Here is a 13,738-nt window from a genome sequence, read left to right on the forward strand (position 1 = left end):
GCCTTTCCCCTAGGCCTAGGCCTCGGTTGAGGCCTCCTTGGAGAGGAGGTTGCTGGCAGGGGCTGTCTCCACACTGCAAGGTGCTGGAGCTCAGAGGGCCTCGTCCGAGGGAAGGGACCAGGAAGGGGCTGGATGCCCAAGACCTCTTTGGCCCAGCATCCTCAGGGCAGCAGGGAGAGCAAGAGGCCCAACTTGCCCCTAGGTCGGCTCTGCCCCTTCCCACACAGGCCGCCAGCCCAGCAGCTACCTGGCAGATTCTGGCTCCCCCGAGCTCTCTGCCGGTGTAGGGGGCAGGAACAGACGTGTGCATGTCGTTCTACCTTAACCTGGGAGTGTGTTCCCCCTGCATTGCCCCCAGGCTCAGGGGCAAGGGCCCGGAGAGAGCACCACCCCGAAGCGCTTTTTTCCCTGGCTTGGGATCATTGTGCGTCCCTGGCGGGAACAGCGGGCGCGAGTGTTGGCAAACCGGCCTTTGGAGGCAGTCGGGGAGGTCTCCAGCGGGAGAGGGCCGGTCATGCTCAGAGGCCCCACAGGCCAGGGGCAGGACCCAGCAGGGCCCCTGCCCCTGGCCAGCCTTGCCCAGACCTTCCTGGCCTCCGGGGGTACTGCCCCACCAAGGGGCAGCCTGCGGGGACTGGGTCCAGACATTCCCGGGCGCCTCCCCAGGTTCATCCCCGCTGGTGCCTTTCCCTGGGACTAGGCCTCGGTTGAGGCCTCCTTGGAGAGGAGGTTGCTGGCAGGGGCTGTCTCCACACTGCAAGGTGCTGGAGCTCAGAGGGCCTCGTCAGAGGGAAGGGACCAGCAAGGGGCTGGATGCCGAAGACCTCTTTGGCCCAGCAGCCTCAGGGCAGCAGGGAGAGCAAGAGGCCCAACTTGCCCCTAGGTCAGCTCTGCCCCTTCCCACACAGGCGGCCAGCCCAGCAGCTGCCTGACAGACTCTGGCTCCCGCGAGCTCTCTGCCGGTGCAGGGGGCAGGAACAGACGTGTGCATGTGGTTCTGCCTTGGCCTGGGAGTGTGGATCACCTGCCTGGCCCCCAAACTCAGGGGCAAGGGCCCGGAGAGAGCACCACCCCGAAGCGCTTTTCTCCCGGGCTTGGGAGCATTGTGCGCGCCTGGTGGGAACAGTGGGCGGGAGTGCTTGCAAACCGGCCTTTGGAGGCAGCCGGGGAGGTCTTCCAGTGGGAGAGGGCCGGTTGTGCTCAGAGGCCCCACAGGCCAGGGGCAGGACCCAGCAGGGCCCCTGCCCCTGGCCAGCCTTGCCCAGACCTTCCTGCCTCCGGGGGTACAGCCCCACCAAGGGGCAGGCTGCGGGGACTGGGTCCAGACATGCCCGGGCGCCTCCCCAGGCTCATCCCCGCTGGTGCCTTTCCCCTGGGCCTAGGCCTCGGTTGAGGCCTCGTTGCAGAGGAGGTTGCAGGCAGGGGCTGTCTCCACACTGCAAGGTGCTGGAGCTCAGAGGGCCTCTTCAGAGGGAAGGGACCAGCAAGGGGATGGATGCCCAAGACCTCTTTGGCCCAGCAGCCTCAGGGCAGCAGGGAGAGCAAGAGGCCCAACTTTCCCCTAGGTCGGCTCTGCCCCTTCCCACACAGGCGGCCAGCCCAGCAGCTGCCTGACAGACTCTGGCTCCCCTGAGCTCTCTGCCGGTGCAGGGGGCAGGAACAGACGTGTGCATGTGGTTCTGCCTTGGCCTGGGAGTGTGGAACCCCTGCATTGCCCCCAGGCTCAGGGGCAAGGGCCCGGTGGGAGCACCACCCCGAAGGGCTTTTCTCCCGGGCTTGGGAGCATTGTGCGCGCCTGGTGGGAACAGTGGGCGGGAGTGTTGGAAAACCGGCCTTTGGAGGCAGCCGGGGAGGTCTTCCAGCTGGAGAGGGCCGGATGTGCTCAGAGGCCCCACAGGCCAGGGGCAGGACCCAGCAGGTCCCCTGCCCCTGGCCAGCCTTTCCCAGACCTTCCTGGCCTCCGGGGGTACTGCCCCACCAAGGGGCAGGCTGCGGGGACTGGGTCCAGACATGCTCGGGCGCCTCTCCTGGCTCATCCCCGCTGGTGCCTTTCCCCTGGGCCTAGGCCTCGGTTGAGGCCTCCTTGGAGAGGAGGTTGCTGGCAGGGGCTGTCTCCACACTGCAAGGTGCTGGAGCTCAGAGGGCCTCGTCAGAGGGAAGGGACCAGTAAGGGGCTGGATGCCCAAGATGTCTTTGGCCCAGCAGCCTCAGGGCAGCAGGGAGAGCAAGAGGCCCAACTTGCCCCTAGGGCGGCTCTGCCCCTTCCCACACAGGCGGCCAACCCAGCAGCAGCCTGGCAGTCTCTGGCTCCCCCGAGCTCTCTGCCGGTGTAGGGGGCAGGAACAGACGTGGGCATGTCGTTCTGCCTTGGCCTGGGAGTGTGTTCCCCCTGCCTGGCCCCCAGGCTCAGGGGCAAGTGCCCGGAGAGAGCACCAGCCCGAAGCGCTTTTCTCCCGTGCTTGGGAGCATTGTGCGGGCCTGGCGGGAACAGCGGGCTGGAGTGCTTGCAAAGCGGCCTTTGGAGGCAGACGGGGAGGTCTTCCAGCGGGAGAGTGCCGGTTGTGCTCAGAGGCCCCAGAGGCCGGGGGCAGGACCCAGCAGTGTCCCTGCCCCTGGCAGCCTTGCCCAGACGTTCCTGGCCTCCGGGGTACAGCTCCACCAAGGGGCAGGCTGCGGGGACTGGGTCCAGACATGGCCGGGCGCCTCCCCAGGCTCATCCCCGCTGGTGCCTTTCCCCTGGGAGTAGGCCTCGGTTGAGGCCTCCTTGGAGAGGAGGTTGCTGGCAGGGGCTGTCTCCACACTGCAAGGTGCTGGAGCTCAGAGGGCCTCATCAGCGGGAAGGGACCAGCAAGGGGCTGGATGCCCAAGACCTCTTTGGCCCAGCAGCCTCAGGGCAGCAGGGAGAGCAAGAGGCCCAACTTGCCCCTAGGTCGGCTCTGCCCCTTCCCACACAGGCGGCCAGCCCAGCAGCTGCCTGACAGATTCTGGCTCCCCAGAGCTCTCTGGCAGTGCAGGGGTCAGGAACAGACGTGTGCATGTGGTTCTGCCTTCTTCTGGGAGTGTGGACCCACTTCCTGGACCCCAGGCTCAGGGGCAAGGGCACGGAGAGAGCAACACCCCGAAGTGCTTTTCTCCCGGGCTTGGGAGCACTGTGCGTGCCTGGCGGGAACAGCGGGCGGGAGTGTTGCAAACCGGCCTTTGGAGGCAGCCGGGGAGGTCTTCCATTGGGAGAGGGCCGGTTGTGCTCAGAGGCCCCACAGGCCAGGGGCAGGACCCAGCAGGGCGCCTGCCCGTGGCCAGCCTTACCCAGACCTTCCTGGCCTCCGGGGGTACTTCCCTACCAAGGGGCAGGCTGCGGGGACTGGGTCCAGACATGCCCGGGCGCCTCCCCAGGCTCATCCCCGCTGGTGCCTTTCCCCTGGGCCTAGGCCTCGGTTGAGGCCTCTTGGAGAGGAGGTTGCTGGCAGGGGCTGTCTCTACACTGCAAGGTGCTGGAGCTCAGAGGGCCTCGTCAGAGGGAAGGGACCAGCAAGGGGCTGGATGCCCAAGACCTCTTTGGCCCAGCAGCCTCAGGGCAGCAGGGAGAGCAAGAGGCCCAACTTGCCCCTAGGTCGGCTCTGCCCCGTCCCACACAGGCAGCCAGCCCAGCAGCAGCCTGGCAGTCTCTGGCTCCCCCGAGCTCTCTGCCGGTGCAGGGGGCAGGAACAGACGTGTGCATGTGGTTCTGCCTTGTCCTGGGAGTGTGGATCACCTGCCGGGCCCCCAGGCTCAGGGGCAAGGGCCCGGAGAGAGAACCACCCCGAAGCGCTTTTCTCCCGGGCTTGGAAGCATTGTGGGCGCCTGGTGGGAACAGTGGGCGGGAGTGCTTGCAAACCGGCCTTTGGAGGCAGCTGAGGAGGTCTTCCAGTGGGAGAGGGCCGGGTGTGCTCAGAGGCCCCACAGGCCAGGGGCAGGACCCAGCAGGGCCCCTGCCCCTGGCCAGCCTTGCCCAGACCTTCCTGCCTCCGGGGGTACAGCCCCACCAAGGGGCAGGCTGCGGGGACTGGGTCCAGACATGCCCGGGCGCCTCCCCAGGCTCATCCCCGCTGGTGCCTTTCCCCTGGGCCTAGGTCTCGGTTGAGACCTCGTTGCAGAGGAGGTTGCTGGCAGGGGCTGTCTCCACACTGCAAGGTGCTGGAGCTCAGAGGGCCTCGTCAGAGGTAAGGGACCAGCAAGGGGCTGGATGCCCAAGACCTCTTTGGCCTAGCATCCTCAGGGCAGCAGGGAGAGCAAGAGGCCCCACTTGCCCCTAGGTCGGCTGTGACCCTTCCCACACAGGCGGCCAGCCCAGCATCTGCCTGACAGACTCTGGCTCCCCTGAGCTCTCTGCCGGTGCAGGGGGCAGGAAGAGACGTGTGCATGCGGTTCTGCCTTGGCCTGGGAGTTGGAACCCCTGCATTGCCCCCAGGCTCAGGGGCAAGGGCCCGGTGGGAGCAGCACCCCGAAGCGCTTTTCTCCCGGGCTTGGGAGCATTGTGCGCGCCTGGTGGGAACAGTGGGCGGGAGTGTTGTCAAACCGGCCTTTGGAGGCAGTCGGGGAGGTCTCCAGCGGGAGAGTGCCGGTCATACTCAGAGGCCCCACAGGCCAGGGACAGGACCCAGCAGGGCCCCTGCCCCTGGCAGCCTTGCCCAGACCTTCCTGGCCTCCGGGGGTACTGCCCCACCAAGGGGCAGGCTGCGGGGACTTGGTCCAGACATTCCCGGGCGCCTCCCCAGGTTCATCCCCGCTGGTGCCTTTCCCTGGGACTAGGCCTCGGTTGAGGCCTCCTTGGAGAGGAGGTTGCTGGCAGGGGCTGTCTCCACACTGCAAGGTGCTGGAGCTCAGAGGGCCTCGTCAGAGGGAAGGGACCAGCAAGGGGCTGGATGCCCAAGACCTCTTTGGCCCAGCAGCCTCAGGGCAGCAGGGAGAGCAAGAGGCCCAACTTGCCCCTAGGTCGGCTCTGCCCCTTCCCACACAGGCGGCCCGCCCAGCAGCTGCCTGACAGACTCTGGCTCCCCTGAGCTCTCTGCCGGTGCAGGGGGCAGGAACAGACGTGTGCATGTGGTTCTGCCTTGGCCTGGAAGTGTGGAACCCCTGCATTGCCCCCAGGCTCAGGGGCAAGGGCCCGGAGAGAGCACCACCCCGAAGCGCTTTTCTCCCCGGCTTGGGAGCATTGTGCACGCCTGCTGGGATCAGAGGGAGGGAGCGCTTGCAAACCGGCCTTTGGAGTCAGCCGGGGAGGTCTTCCAGTGGGAGAGGGCCGGTTGTGCTCAGAGGCCCCACAGGCCAGGGGCAGGACTCAGCAGGGCCCCTGCCCCTGGCCAGCCTTGCCCAGACCTTCCTGGCCTCCGGGGGTACTGCCCCACCAAGGGGCAGGCTGCGGGGACTGGGTCCAGACATGCTCGGGCGCCTCCCCTGGCTCATCCCCGCTGGTGCCTTTCTCCTGGGCCTAGGCCTCGGTTGAGGCCTCCTTGGAGAGGAGGTTGCTGGCAGGGGCTGTCTCCACACTGCAAGGTGCTGGAGCTCAGAGGGCCTCGTCAGAGGGAAGGGACCAGCAAAGGGCTGGATGCCCAAGACCTCTTTGACCCAGCAGCCTCAGGGCAGCAGGGAGAGCAAGAGGCCCAACTTGCCCCTAGGTCGGCTCTGCCCCGTCCCACACAGGCAGCCAGCCCAGCAGCAGCCTGGCAGTCTCTGGTTCCCCCGAGATCTCTGCCAGTGTAGGGGGCAGGAACAGACGTGTGCATGTCGTTCTGCCTTGGCCTGGGAGTGTGGACCCCTGCCTGGCCCCCAGGCTCAGGGGCAAGGGCCCGGAGAGAGCACCACCCCGAAGCGCTTTTCTCCCGGGCTTGGGAGCATTTTGCGTGCCTGGCGGGAACAGCGGGAGGGAGTGCTTGCAAACCGGCCTTTGGAGGCAGCCGGGGAGGTCTTCCAGTGGGAGAGGGCCGGTTGTGCTCAGAGGCCCCACAGGCCAGGGGCAGGACCCAGCAGGGCCCCTGCCCCTGGCCAGCCTTGCCCAGACCTTCCTGCCTCCGGGGTTACAGCCCCACCAAGGGGCAGGCTGCGGGGACTGGGTCCAGACATGCCTGGGCGCCTCCCCAGTCTCATCCCCGCTGGTGCCTTTCCCCTGGGCCTAGGCCTCGGTTGAGGCCTCCTTGGAGAGGAGGTTGCTGGCAGGGGCTGTCTCCACACTGCAAGGTGCTGGAGCTCAGAGGGCCTCGTCAGAGGGAAGGGACCAGCATGGGGCTGGATGCCCAAGACCTCTTTGGCCCAGCAGCCTCAGGGCAGCAGGGAGAGCAAGAGGCCCAACTTGCCCCTAGGGCGGCTCTGCCCCTTCCCACACAGGCGGCCAGCCCAGCAGCTGCCTGACAGACTCTGGCTCCCCTGAGCTCTCTGCCGGTGCAGGGGGCAGGAACAGACGTGTGCATGTGGTTCTGCCTTGGCCTGGGAGTGTGTTCCCCCTGCATTGCCCCCAGGCTCAGGGGAAAGGGCCCGGAGAGAGCACCAGCCCGAAGCGCTTTTCTCCCGGGCTTGGGAGCATTGTGCGTGCCTGGCGGGAACAGCGGGTGGGAGTGCTTGCAAACCGGCCTTTGTAGGCAGCCGGGGAGGTCTTCCAGCGGGAGAGTGCCGGTTGTGCTCAGAGGCCCCACAGGCCAGGGGCAGGACCCAGCAGTGTCCCTACCCTGGCAGCCTTGCCCAGACCTTCCTGGCCTCCGGGGGTACTGCGCCACCAAGGGGCAGACTGCCGGGACTGGGTCCAGACATGCCCGGGCACATCCCCAGGCTCATGCCCGCTGGTGCCTTTCCCCTGGGCCTAGGCCTCGGTTTAGGCCTCCTTGGAGAGGAGGTTGCTGGCAGGGGCTGTCTCCACACTGCAAGGTGCTGGAGCTCAGAGGGCCTCGTCAGAGGGAAGGGACCAGCAAAGGGCTGGATGCCCAAGACCTCTTTGGCCCAGCAGCCTCAGGGCAACAGGGAGAGCAAGAGGCCCAACTTGCCCCTAGGTCGGCTCTGCCCCTTCCCACACAGGCGGCCAGCCCAGCAGCTGCCTGACAGATTCTGGCTCCCCTGAGCTCTCTGCCGGTGCAGGGGTCAGGAACAGACGTGTGCATGTGGTTCTGCCGTGGTCTGGGAGTGTGGACCCACTGCCTGGCCCCCAGGCTCAGGGGCAAGGGCCCGGAGAGAGCAACACCCCGAAGCGCTTTTCTCCCGTGATTGGGAGCATTGTGTGCGGCTGGCGGGACAGCGGGAGGGAGTTCCTGCAAACCGGCCTTTGGAGGCAGCCGGGGAGGTCTTCCAGTGGGAGAGGGCTGGATGTGCTCAGAGGCCCCACAGGCCAGGGGCAGGACCCAGCAGGTCCCCTGCCCCTGGGGAGCCTTTCCCAAACCTTCCTGGTCTCCGGGGGTACTGCCCCACCAAGGGGCAGGCTGCGGGGACTGGGTCCAGACATGCCCGGGCGCCTACCCAGGCTCATCCCCGCTGGTGCCTTTCCCCTGGGCCTAGGCCTCGGTTGAGGACTCCTTGGAGAGGAGGTTGCTGGCAGGGCCTGTCTCCACACTGCAAGGTGCTGGAGCTCAGAGGGCCTCGTCAGAGGGAAGGGACCAGCAAGGGGCTGGATGCCCAAGACCTCTTTGGCCCAGCAGCCTCAGGGCAGCAGGGAGAGCAAGAGGCCCAACTTGCCCCTAGGTCGGCTCTGCCCCTTCCCACACAGGCGGCCAGCCCAGCAGCTGCCTGACAGACTCTGGCTCCCCTGAGATCTCTGCCAGTGTAGGGGGCAGGAACAGACGTATGCATGTGGTTCTGCCTTGGCCTGGGAGTGTGTTCCCCCTGCATTGCCCCCAGGCTCAGGGGCAAGGGCCCGGTGAGAGCACCACCCCGAAGTGCTTTTCTCCCGGGCTTGGGATCACTGTGCGCGCCTGCTGGGAACAGTGGGTGGGAGCGCTTGCAAACCGGCCTTTGGAGGCAGCCGGGGAGGTCTTCCAGTGGTAGATGGCCGGTTGTGCTCAGAGGCCCCACAGGCCAGGGGCAGGACCCAGCAGGGCCACTGCCCCTGGCCAGCCTTGCCCAGACCTTCCTGGCCTCCGGGGGTACTGCCCCACCAAGGGGCAGGCTGCGGGGACTGGGTCCAGACATGCTCGGGCGCCTCCCCAGGCTCATCCCCGCTGGTGCCTTTCCCCTGGGCCTAGGCCTCGGTTGAGGCCTCCTTAGAGAGGAGGTTGCTGGCAGGGGCTGTCTCCACACTGCAAGGTGCTGGAGCTCAGAGGGCCTCGTCAGAGGGAAGGGACCAGTAAGGGGCTGGATGCCCAAGACGTCTTTGGCCCAGTAGCCTCAGGGCAGCAGGGAGAGGAAGAGGCCCAACTTGCCCCTAGGTCGCCTCTGCCCCTTCCCACACAGGCCGCCAGCCCAGCAGCTGCCTGACAGACTCTGGCTCCCCCGAGTTCTCTGCCTGTGCAGGGTGCAGGAACAGACGTGTGCATGTGGTTCTGCCTTGGCCTGGGAGTGTGGACCCCATGCCTGGCCCCCAGGCTCAGGGGAAAGGGCCGGGAGAGAGCACCACCCCGAAGCGCTTTTCTCCCGGGCTTGGGAGCATTTTGCATGCTTGGTGGGAACAGTGGGCGGGAGTGCTTGCAAACCGGCCTTTGGAGGCAGCCGGGGAGGTCTTCCAGTGGGAGAGGGGACGGTTGTGCTCAGAGGCCCCACAGGCCAGGGGCAGGACCCAGCAGGGCCCCAGCCCCTGGCCAGCCTTGCCCAGACCTTCCTGCCTCCGGGGTTACAGCCCCACCAAGGGGCAGGCTGCGGGGACTGGGTCCAGACATGCCCGGGCGCCTCCCCAGTCTCATCCCCGCTGGTGCCTTTCCCCTGGGCCTAGGCCTCGGTTGAGGCCTCCTTGGAGAGGAGCTTGCTGGCAGGGGCTGTCTCCACACTGCAAGGTGCTGGAGCTCAGAGGGCCTCGTCAGAGGGAAGGGACCAGTAAGGGGCTGGATGCCCAAGACGTCTTTGGCCCAGCAGCCTCAGGGCAGCAGGGAGAGCAAGAGGCCCAACTTGCCCCTAGGGCGGCTCTGCCCCTTCCCACACAGGCGGCCAACCCAGCAGCTGCCTGACAGACTCTGGCTCCCTCAAGCTCTCTGCCGGTGCAGGGGACAGGAACAGACGTGGGCATGTGGTTCTGCCTTGGCCTGGGAGTGTGTTCCCCCTGCCTTGCCCCCAGGCTCAGGGGCAAGGGCCCGGAGAGAGAATCACTCCAAAGCGCTTTTCTCCCGAGCTTGGGAGCATTGTGCGAGCCTGGCGTGAACAGCGGACGGGAGTGTTTGCAAACCGGACTTTGGAGGCAGCCAGGGAGGTCTTCCAGTGGGAGAGGGCCGGTTGTGCTCAGAGGCCCCACAGGCCAGGGTCAGGACCCAGCAGGGCCCCTGCCCCTGGCCAGCCTTGCCCAGACCTTCCTGGCCTCCGGGGGTACTGCCCCACCAAGGGGCAGGTTGGGGGGACTGGGTCCAGACATGGCCGGGCGCCTCCCCAGGCTCATCCCCGCTGGTGCCTTTCCCCTGGGCCTAGGCCTCGGTTGAGGCCTCCTTGGAGAGGAGGTTGCTGGCAGGGGCTGTCTCCACACTGCAAGGTGCTGGAGCTCAGAGGGCCTCATCAGAGGGAAGGGACCAGCAAGGGGCTGGATGCCCAAGACCTCTTTGGCCCAGCAGCCTCAGGGCAGCAGGGAGAGCAAGAGGCCCAACTTGCCCCTAGGTCGGCTCTGCCCCTTCCCACACAGGCCGCCAGCCCAGCAGCTGCCTGGCAGACTCTGGCTCCCCCGAGCTCTCTGCCGGTGCAGGGGGCAGAAACAGACGTGTGCATGTGGTTCTGCCTTGGCCTGGGAGTGTTTTCCCCCTGCATTGCCCCCAGGCTCAGGGGCAAGGGCCCGCAGAGAGCATCACTCCAAAGCGCTTTGCTCCCGGGCTTGGGAGCATAGTGCGAGCCTGGCGTGAACAGCGACCGCGAGTGTTGGCAAACCGGCCTTTGGAGGCAGTCGGGGAGGTCTCCAGCGGGAGAGGGCCGGTCATGCTCAGAGGCCCCACAGGCCAGCGGCAGGACCCAGCAGGGCCCCTGCCCCTGGCCAGCCTTGCCCAGACCTTCCTGGCCTCCGGGGGTACTGCCCCACCAAGGGGCAGGCTGCGGGGACTGGGTCCAGACATGCCCGGGCGCCTCCCCAGGATCATCCCCGCTGGTGCCTTTCCCCTGGGCCTAGGCCTCGGTTGAGGCCTCCTTGGAGAGGAGGTTGCTGGCAGGGGCTGTCTCCACACTGCAAGGTGCTGGAGCTCAGAGGGCCTCGTCAGATGGAACGGACCAGCAAGGGGCTGGATGCCCAAGACGACTTTGGCCCAGCAGCCTCAGGGCAGCAGGGAGAGCAAGAGGCCCAACTTGCCCTAGGTCGGCTCTGCCCCTTCCCACACAGGCGGCCAGCCCAGCAGCTGCCTGACAGACTCTGGCTCCCCCGAGCTCTCTGCCGGTGCAGGGGGCAGGAACAGACGTGTGCATGTCGTTCTGCCTTGGCCTGGGAGTGTGGATCCCCTGCCTGGCCCCCAGGCTCAGGGGCAAGGGCCCGGAGAGAGCACCACCCCGAAGCGCTTTTCTCCCGGGCTTGGGAGCATTGTGCGCGCCTGGTGGGAACAGTGGGCGGGAGGGCTTGCAAACCAGCCTTGGAGGCAGCCGGGGAGGTCTTCCAGTGGGAGAGGGCCGGTCGTGCTCAGAGGCCCCACAGGCCAGGGGCAGGACCCAGCAGGGCCCCTGCCCCTGGCCAGCCTTGCCCAGTTCTTCCTGGCCTCCGGGAGTACTGCCCCACCAAGGGGCAGGCTGCGGGGACTGGGTCCAGACATGCCCGGGCGCCTCCCCAGGCTCATTCCCGCTGGTGCCTTTCCCCTGGGCCTAGGCCTCGGTTGAGGCCTCCTTGGAGAGGAGGTTGCTGGCAGGGGCTGTCTCCACACTGCAAGGTGCTGGAGCTCAGAGGGCCTCGTCAGAGGGAAGGGACCAGCAAGGGGCTGGATGCCCACGACCTCTTTTGCCCAGCAGCCTCAGGGCAGCAGGGAGAGCAAGAGGCCACATCTTGCCCCTAGGTTGGCTCTGCCCCTTCCCACACAGGCAGACAGCCCAGCAGCTGCCTGGCAGACTCTGGCTCCCCCGAGCTCTCTGCCGGTGCAGGGGGCAGGAACAAACGTGTGCATGTCGTTCTGATTTGGCCTGGGAGTGTGGACCCCCTGCCTGGCCCCCAGGCACAGGGGCAAGGGCCCGGAGAGAGCACCACCCCAAAATGCTTTTCCCCCTGGCTTGGGAGCATTTGCATGGCTGGCGGGAACAGCTAGTGGGAATGCTTCCAAACCGGCCTTTGGGGGCAGCTGGGGAGGTCCTCCATGGGCCCGGAGAGAACACCACCTCGATGCGCTTTTCTCCCGGGCTTGGGAGCAGTGTGCGCGGGTGGCGGGAACAGCAGGCAGGAGTGCTTGCAAACCGGCCTTTGGAGGCAGCCGGGGAGGTCTTCCAGTGGGAGAGTGCCGGTTGTGCTCAGAGGCCCCACAGGCCAGGGGCAGGACCCAGCAGTGTCCCTGCCCCTGGCAGCCTTGCCCAGACCTTCCTGGCCTCCGGGGGTACTGCGCCACCAAGGGGCAGACTGCCGGGACTGGGTCCAGACATGCCCGGGCGCATCCCCAGGCTCATCCCCGCTGGTGCCTTTCCCCTGGGCCTAGGCCTCGGATGAGGCCTCCTTGGAGAGGAGGTTGCCTGCAGGGGCTGTCTCTACACTGCGAGGTGCTGGAACTCAGAGGGCCTCGTCAGAGGGAAGGGACCAGCAAGGGGCTGGATGCCCAAGACCTCATTGGCCCAGCAGCCTCAGGGCAGCAGGGAGAGCAAGAGGCCCAACTTGCCCCTAGGGCGGCTCTGCCCCTTCCCACACAGGCGGCCAACCCAGCAGCTGCCTGACAGACTCTGGCTCCCCCAAGTCTCTCTGCCGGTGCAGGGGACAGGAACAGACTTGGGCATGTGGTTCTGCCTTGGCCTGGGAGTGTGTTCGCCCTGCCTTGCCCCCAGGCTCAGGGGCAAGGGCCCGCAGAGAGCATCACTCCAAAGCGCTTTTCTCCCGGGATTGGGAGCATTGTGCGAGCCTGGCGTGAACAGCGGGCGGGAGTGTTTGCAAACAGGACTTTGGAGTCAGCCGGGGAGGTCTTCCAGTGGGAGAGGGCCGGTTGTGCTCAGAGGCCCGACAGGCCAGGGGCAGGACCCAGCAGGGTCCCTGCCCCTGGCCAGCCTTGCCCAGACCTTCCTGGCCTCCGGGGGTACTGCCCCACCAAAGGGCAGGCTGCGGGGACTGGGTCCAGATATGGCCGGGCGCCTCCCCAGGATCATCCCCGCTGGTGCCTTTCCCCTGGGCGTAGGCCTCGGTTTAGGCCTCTTTGGAGAGGAGGTGGCTGTCAGGGGCTGTCTCCACACTGCAAGGTGCTGGAGCTCAGAGGGCCTCGTCAGAGGGAAGGGACCAGCAAAGGGCTGGATGCCCAAGAACTCTTTGACCCAGCAGCCTCAGGGCAGCAGGGAGAGCAAGAGGCCCAACTTGCCCCTAGGTCGGCTCTGCCCCGTCCCACACAGGCAGCCAGCCCAGCAGCAGCGTGGCAGTCTCTGGTTCCCCCGAGCTCTCTGCCGGTGTAGGGGGCAGGAACAGACGTGTGCATGTCCTTCTGCCTTGCCCTGGGAGTGTGTTCCCCCTGCCTGGCCCCCAGGCTCAGGGGCAAGGGCCCGGAGAGAGCACCACCCCGAAGCGCTTTTCTCCCGGGCTTGGGAGCATTGTGCGTGCCTGGTGGGAACAGCAGGTGGGAGTGCTTGCAAATGTCCTTTGGAGGCAGCCGGGGAGGTCTTCCAGCGGGAGAGTGCCGGTTGTGCTCAGAGGCCCCACAGGCCAGGGGCAGGACCCAGAAGGGCCCCTGCCCGTGGCCAGCCTTGCCCAGACTTGCTTGTTCTCCGGGGGTACTGCCCCACCAAGGGGCAGGCTGCGGGGACTGAGTCCAGACATGCCCGGGCGCCTCCCCAGGCTCATCCCCGCTGGTGCCTTTCCCCTGGGCCTAGGCCTCGGTTTAGGCCTCGTTGGAGAGGAGGTTGCTGGCAGGGGCTTTCTCCACACTGCAAGGTGCGGAGCTCAGAGGGCATCGTCAGAGGGAAGGGACCAGCAAGTGGCTGGATGCCCAAGACATCTTTGGCCCAGCAGCCTCAGGGCAGCAGGGAGAGCAAGAGGCCCAACTTGCCTCTAGGTCGGCTCTGCCCCTTCCCACACAGGCGGCCAGCCCACCAGCTCCCTGGCAGACTCTGGTACCCCCGAGCTCTCTGCCGGTGCAGGGGGCAGGAACAGACGTGTGCATGTGGTTCTGCCTTGGCCTGGGAGTGTGGACCCCTGCCTGGCCCCCAGGATCAGAGGCAAGGGCCCGGAGAGAGCACCACCCCGAAGCGCTTTTCTCCCGGGCTTGGGAGCATTGTGCGCGCCTGGCGGGAACAGTGGGCGGGAGTGCTTGCAAACCGGCCTTTGGAGGCAGCCGGGGACGTTTTCCAGTGGGAGAGGGCCGGTTGTGCTCAGAGGCCCCACAGGCCAGGGGCAGGACCCAGCAGGGTCCCTACCCCCTGGCAGCATTGCCCAGACCTTCCTGGCCTCCGGGGGTACAGCCCCACCAAGGGGCATGCTGCGGGGACTGGGTCCAGACATGGCCGG

This window comes from Dama dama, chromosome 24, assembly GCF_033118175.1.
Source record: "Dama dama isolate Ldn47 chromosome 24, ASM3311817v1, whole genome shotgun sequence".
Lineage (NCBI taxonomy): Eukaryota > Metazoa > Chordata > Mammalia > Artiodactyla > Cervidae > Dama > Dama dama.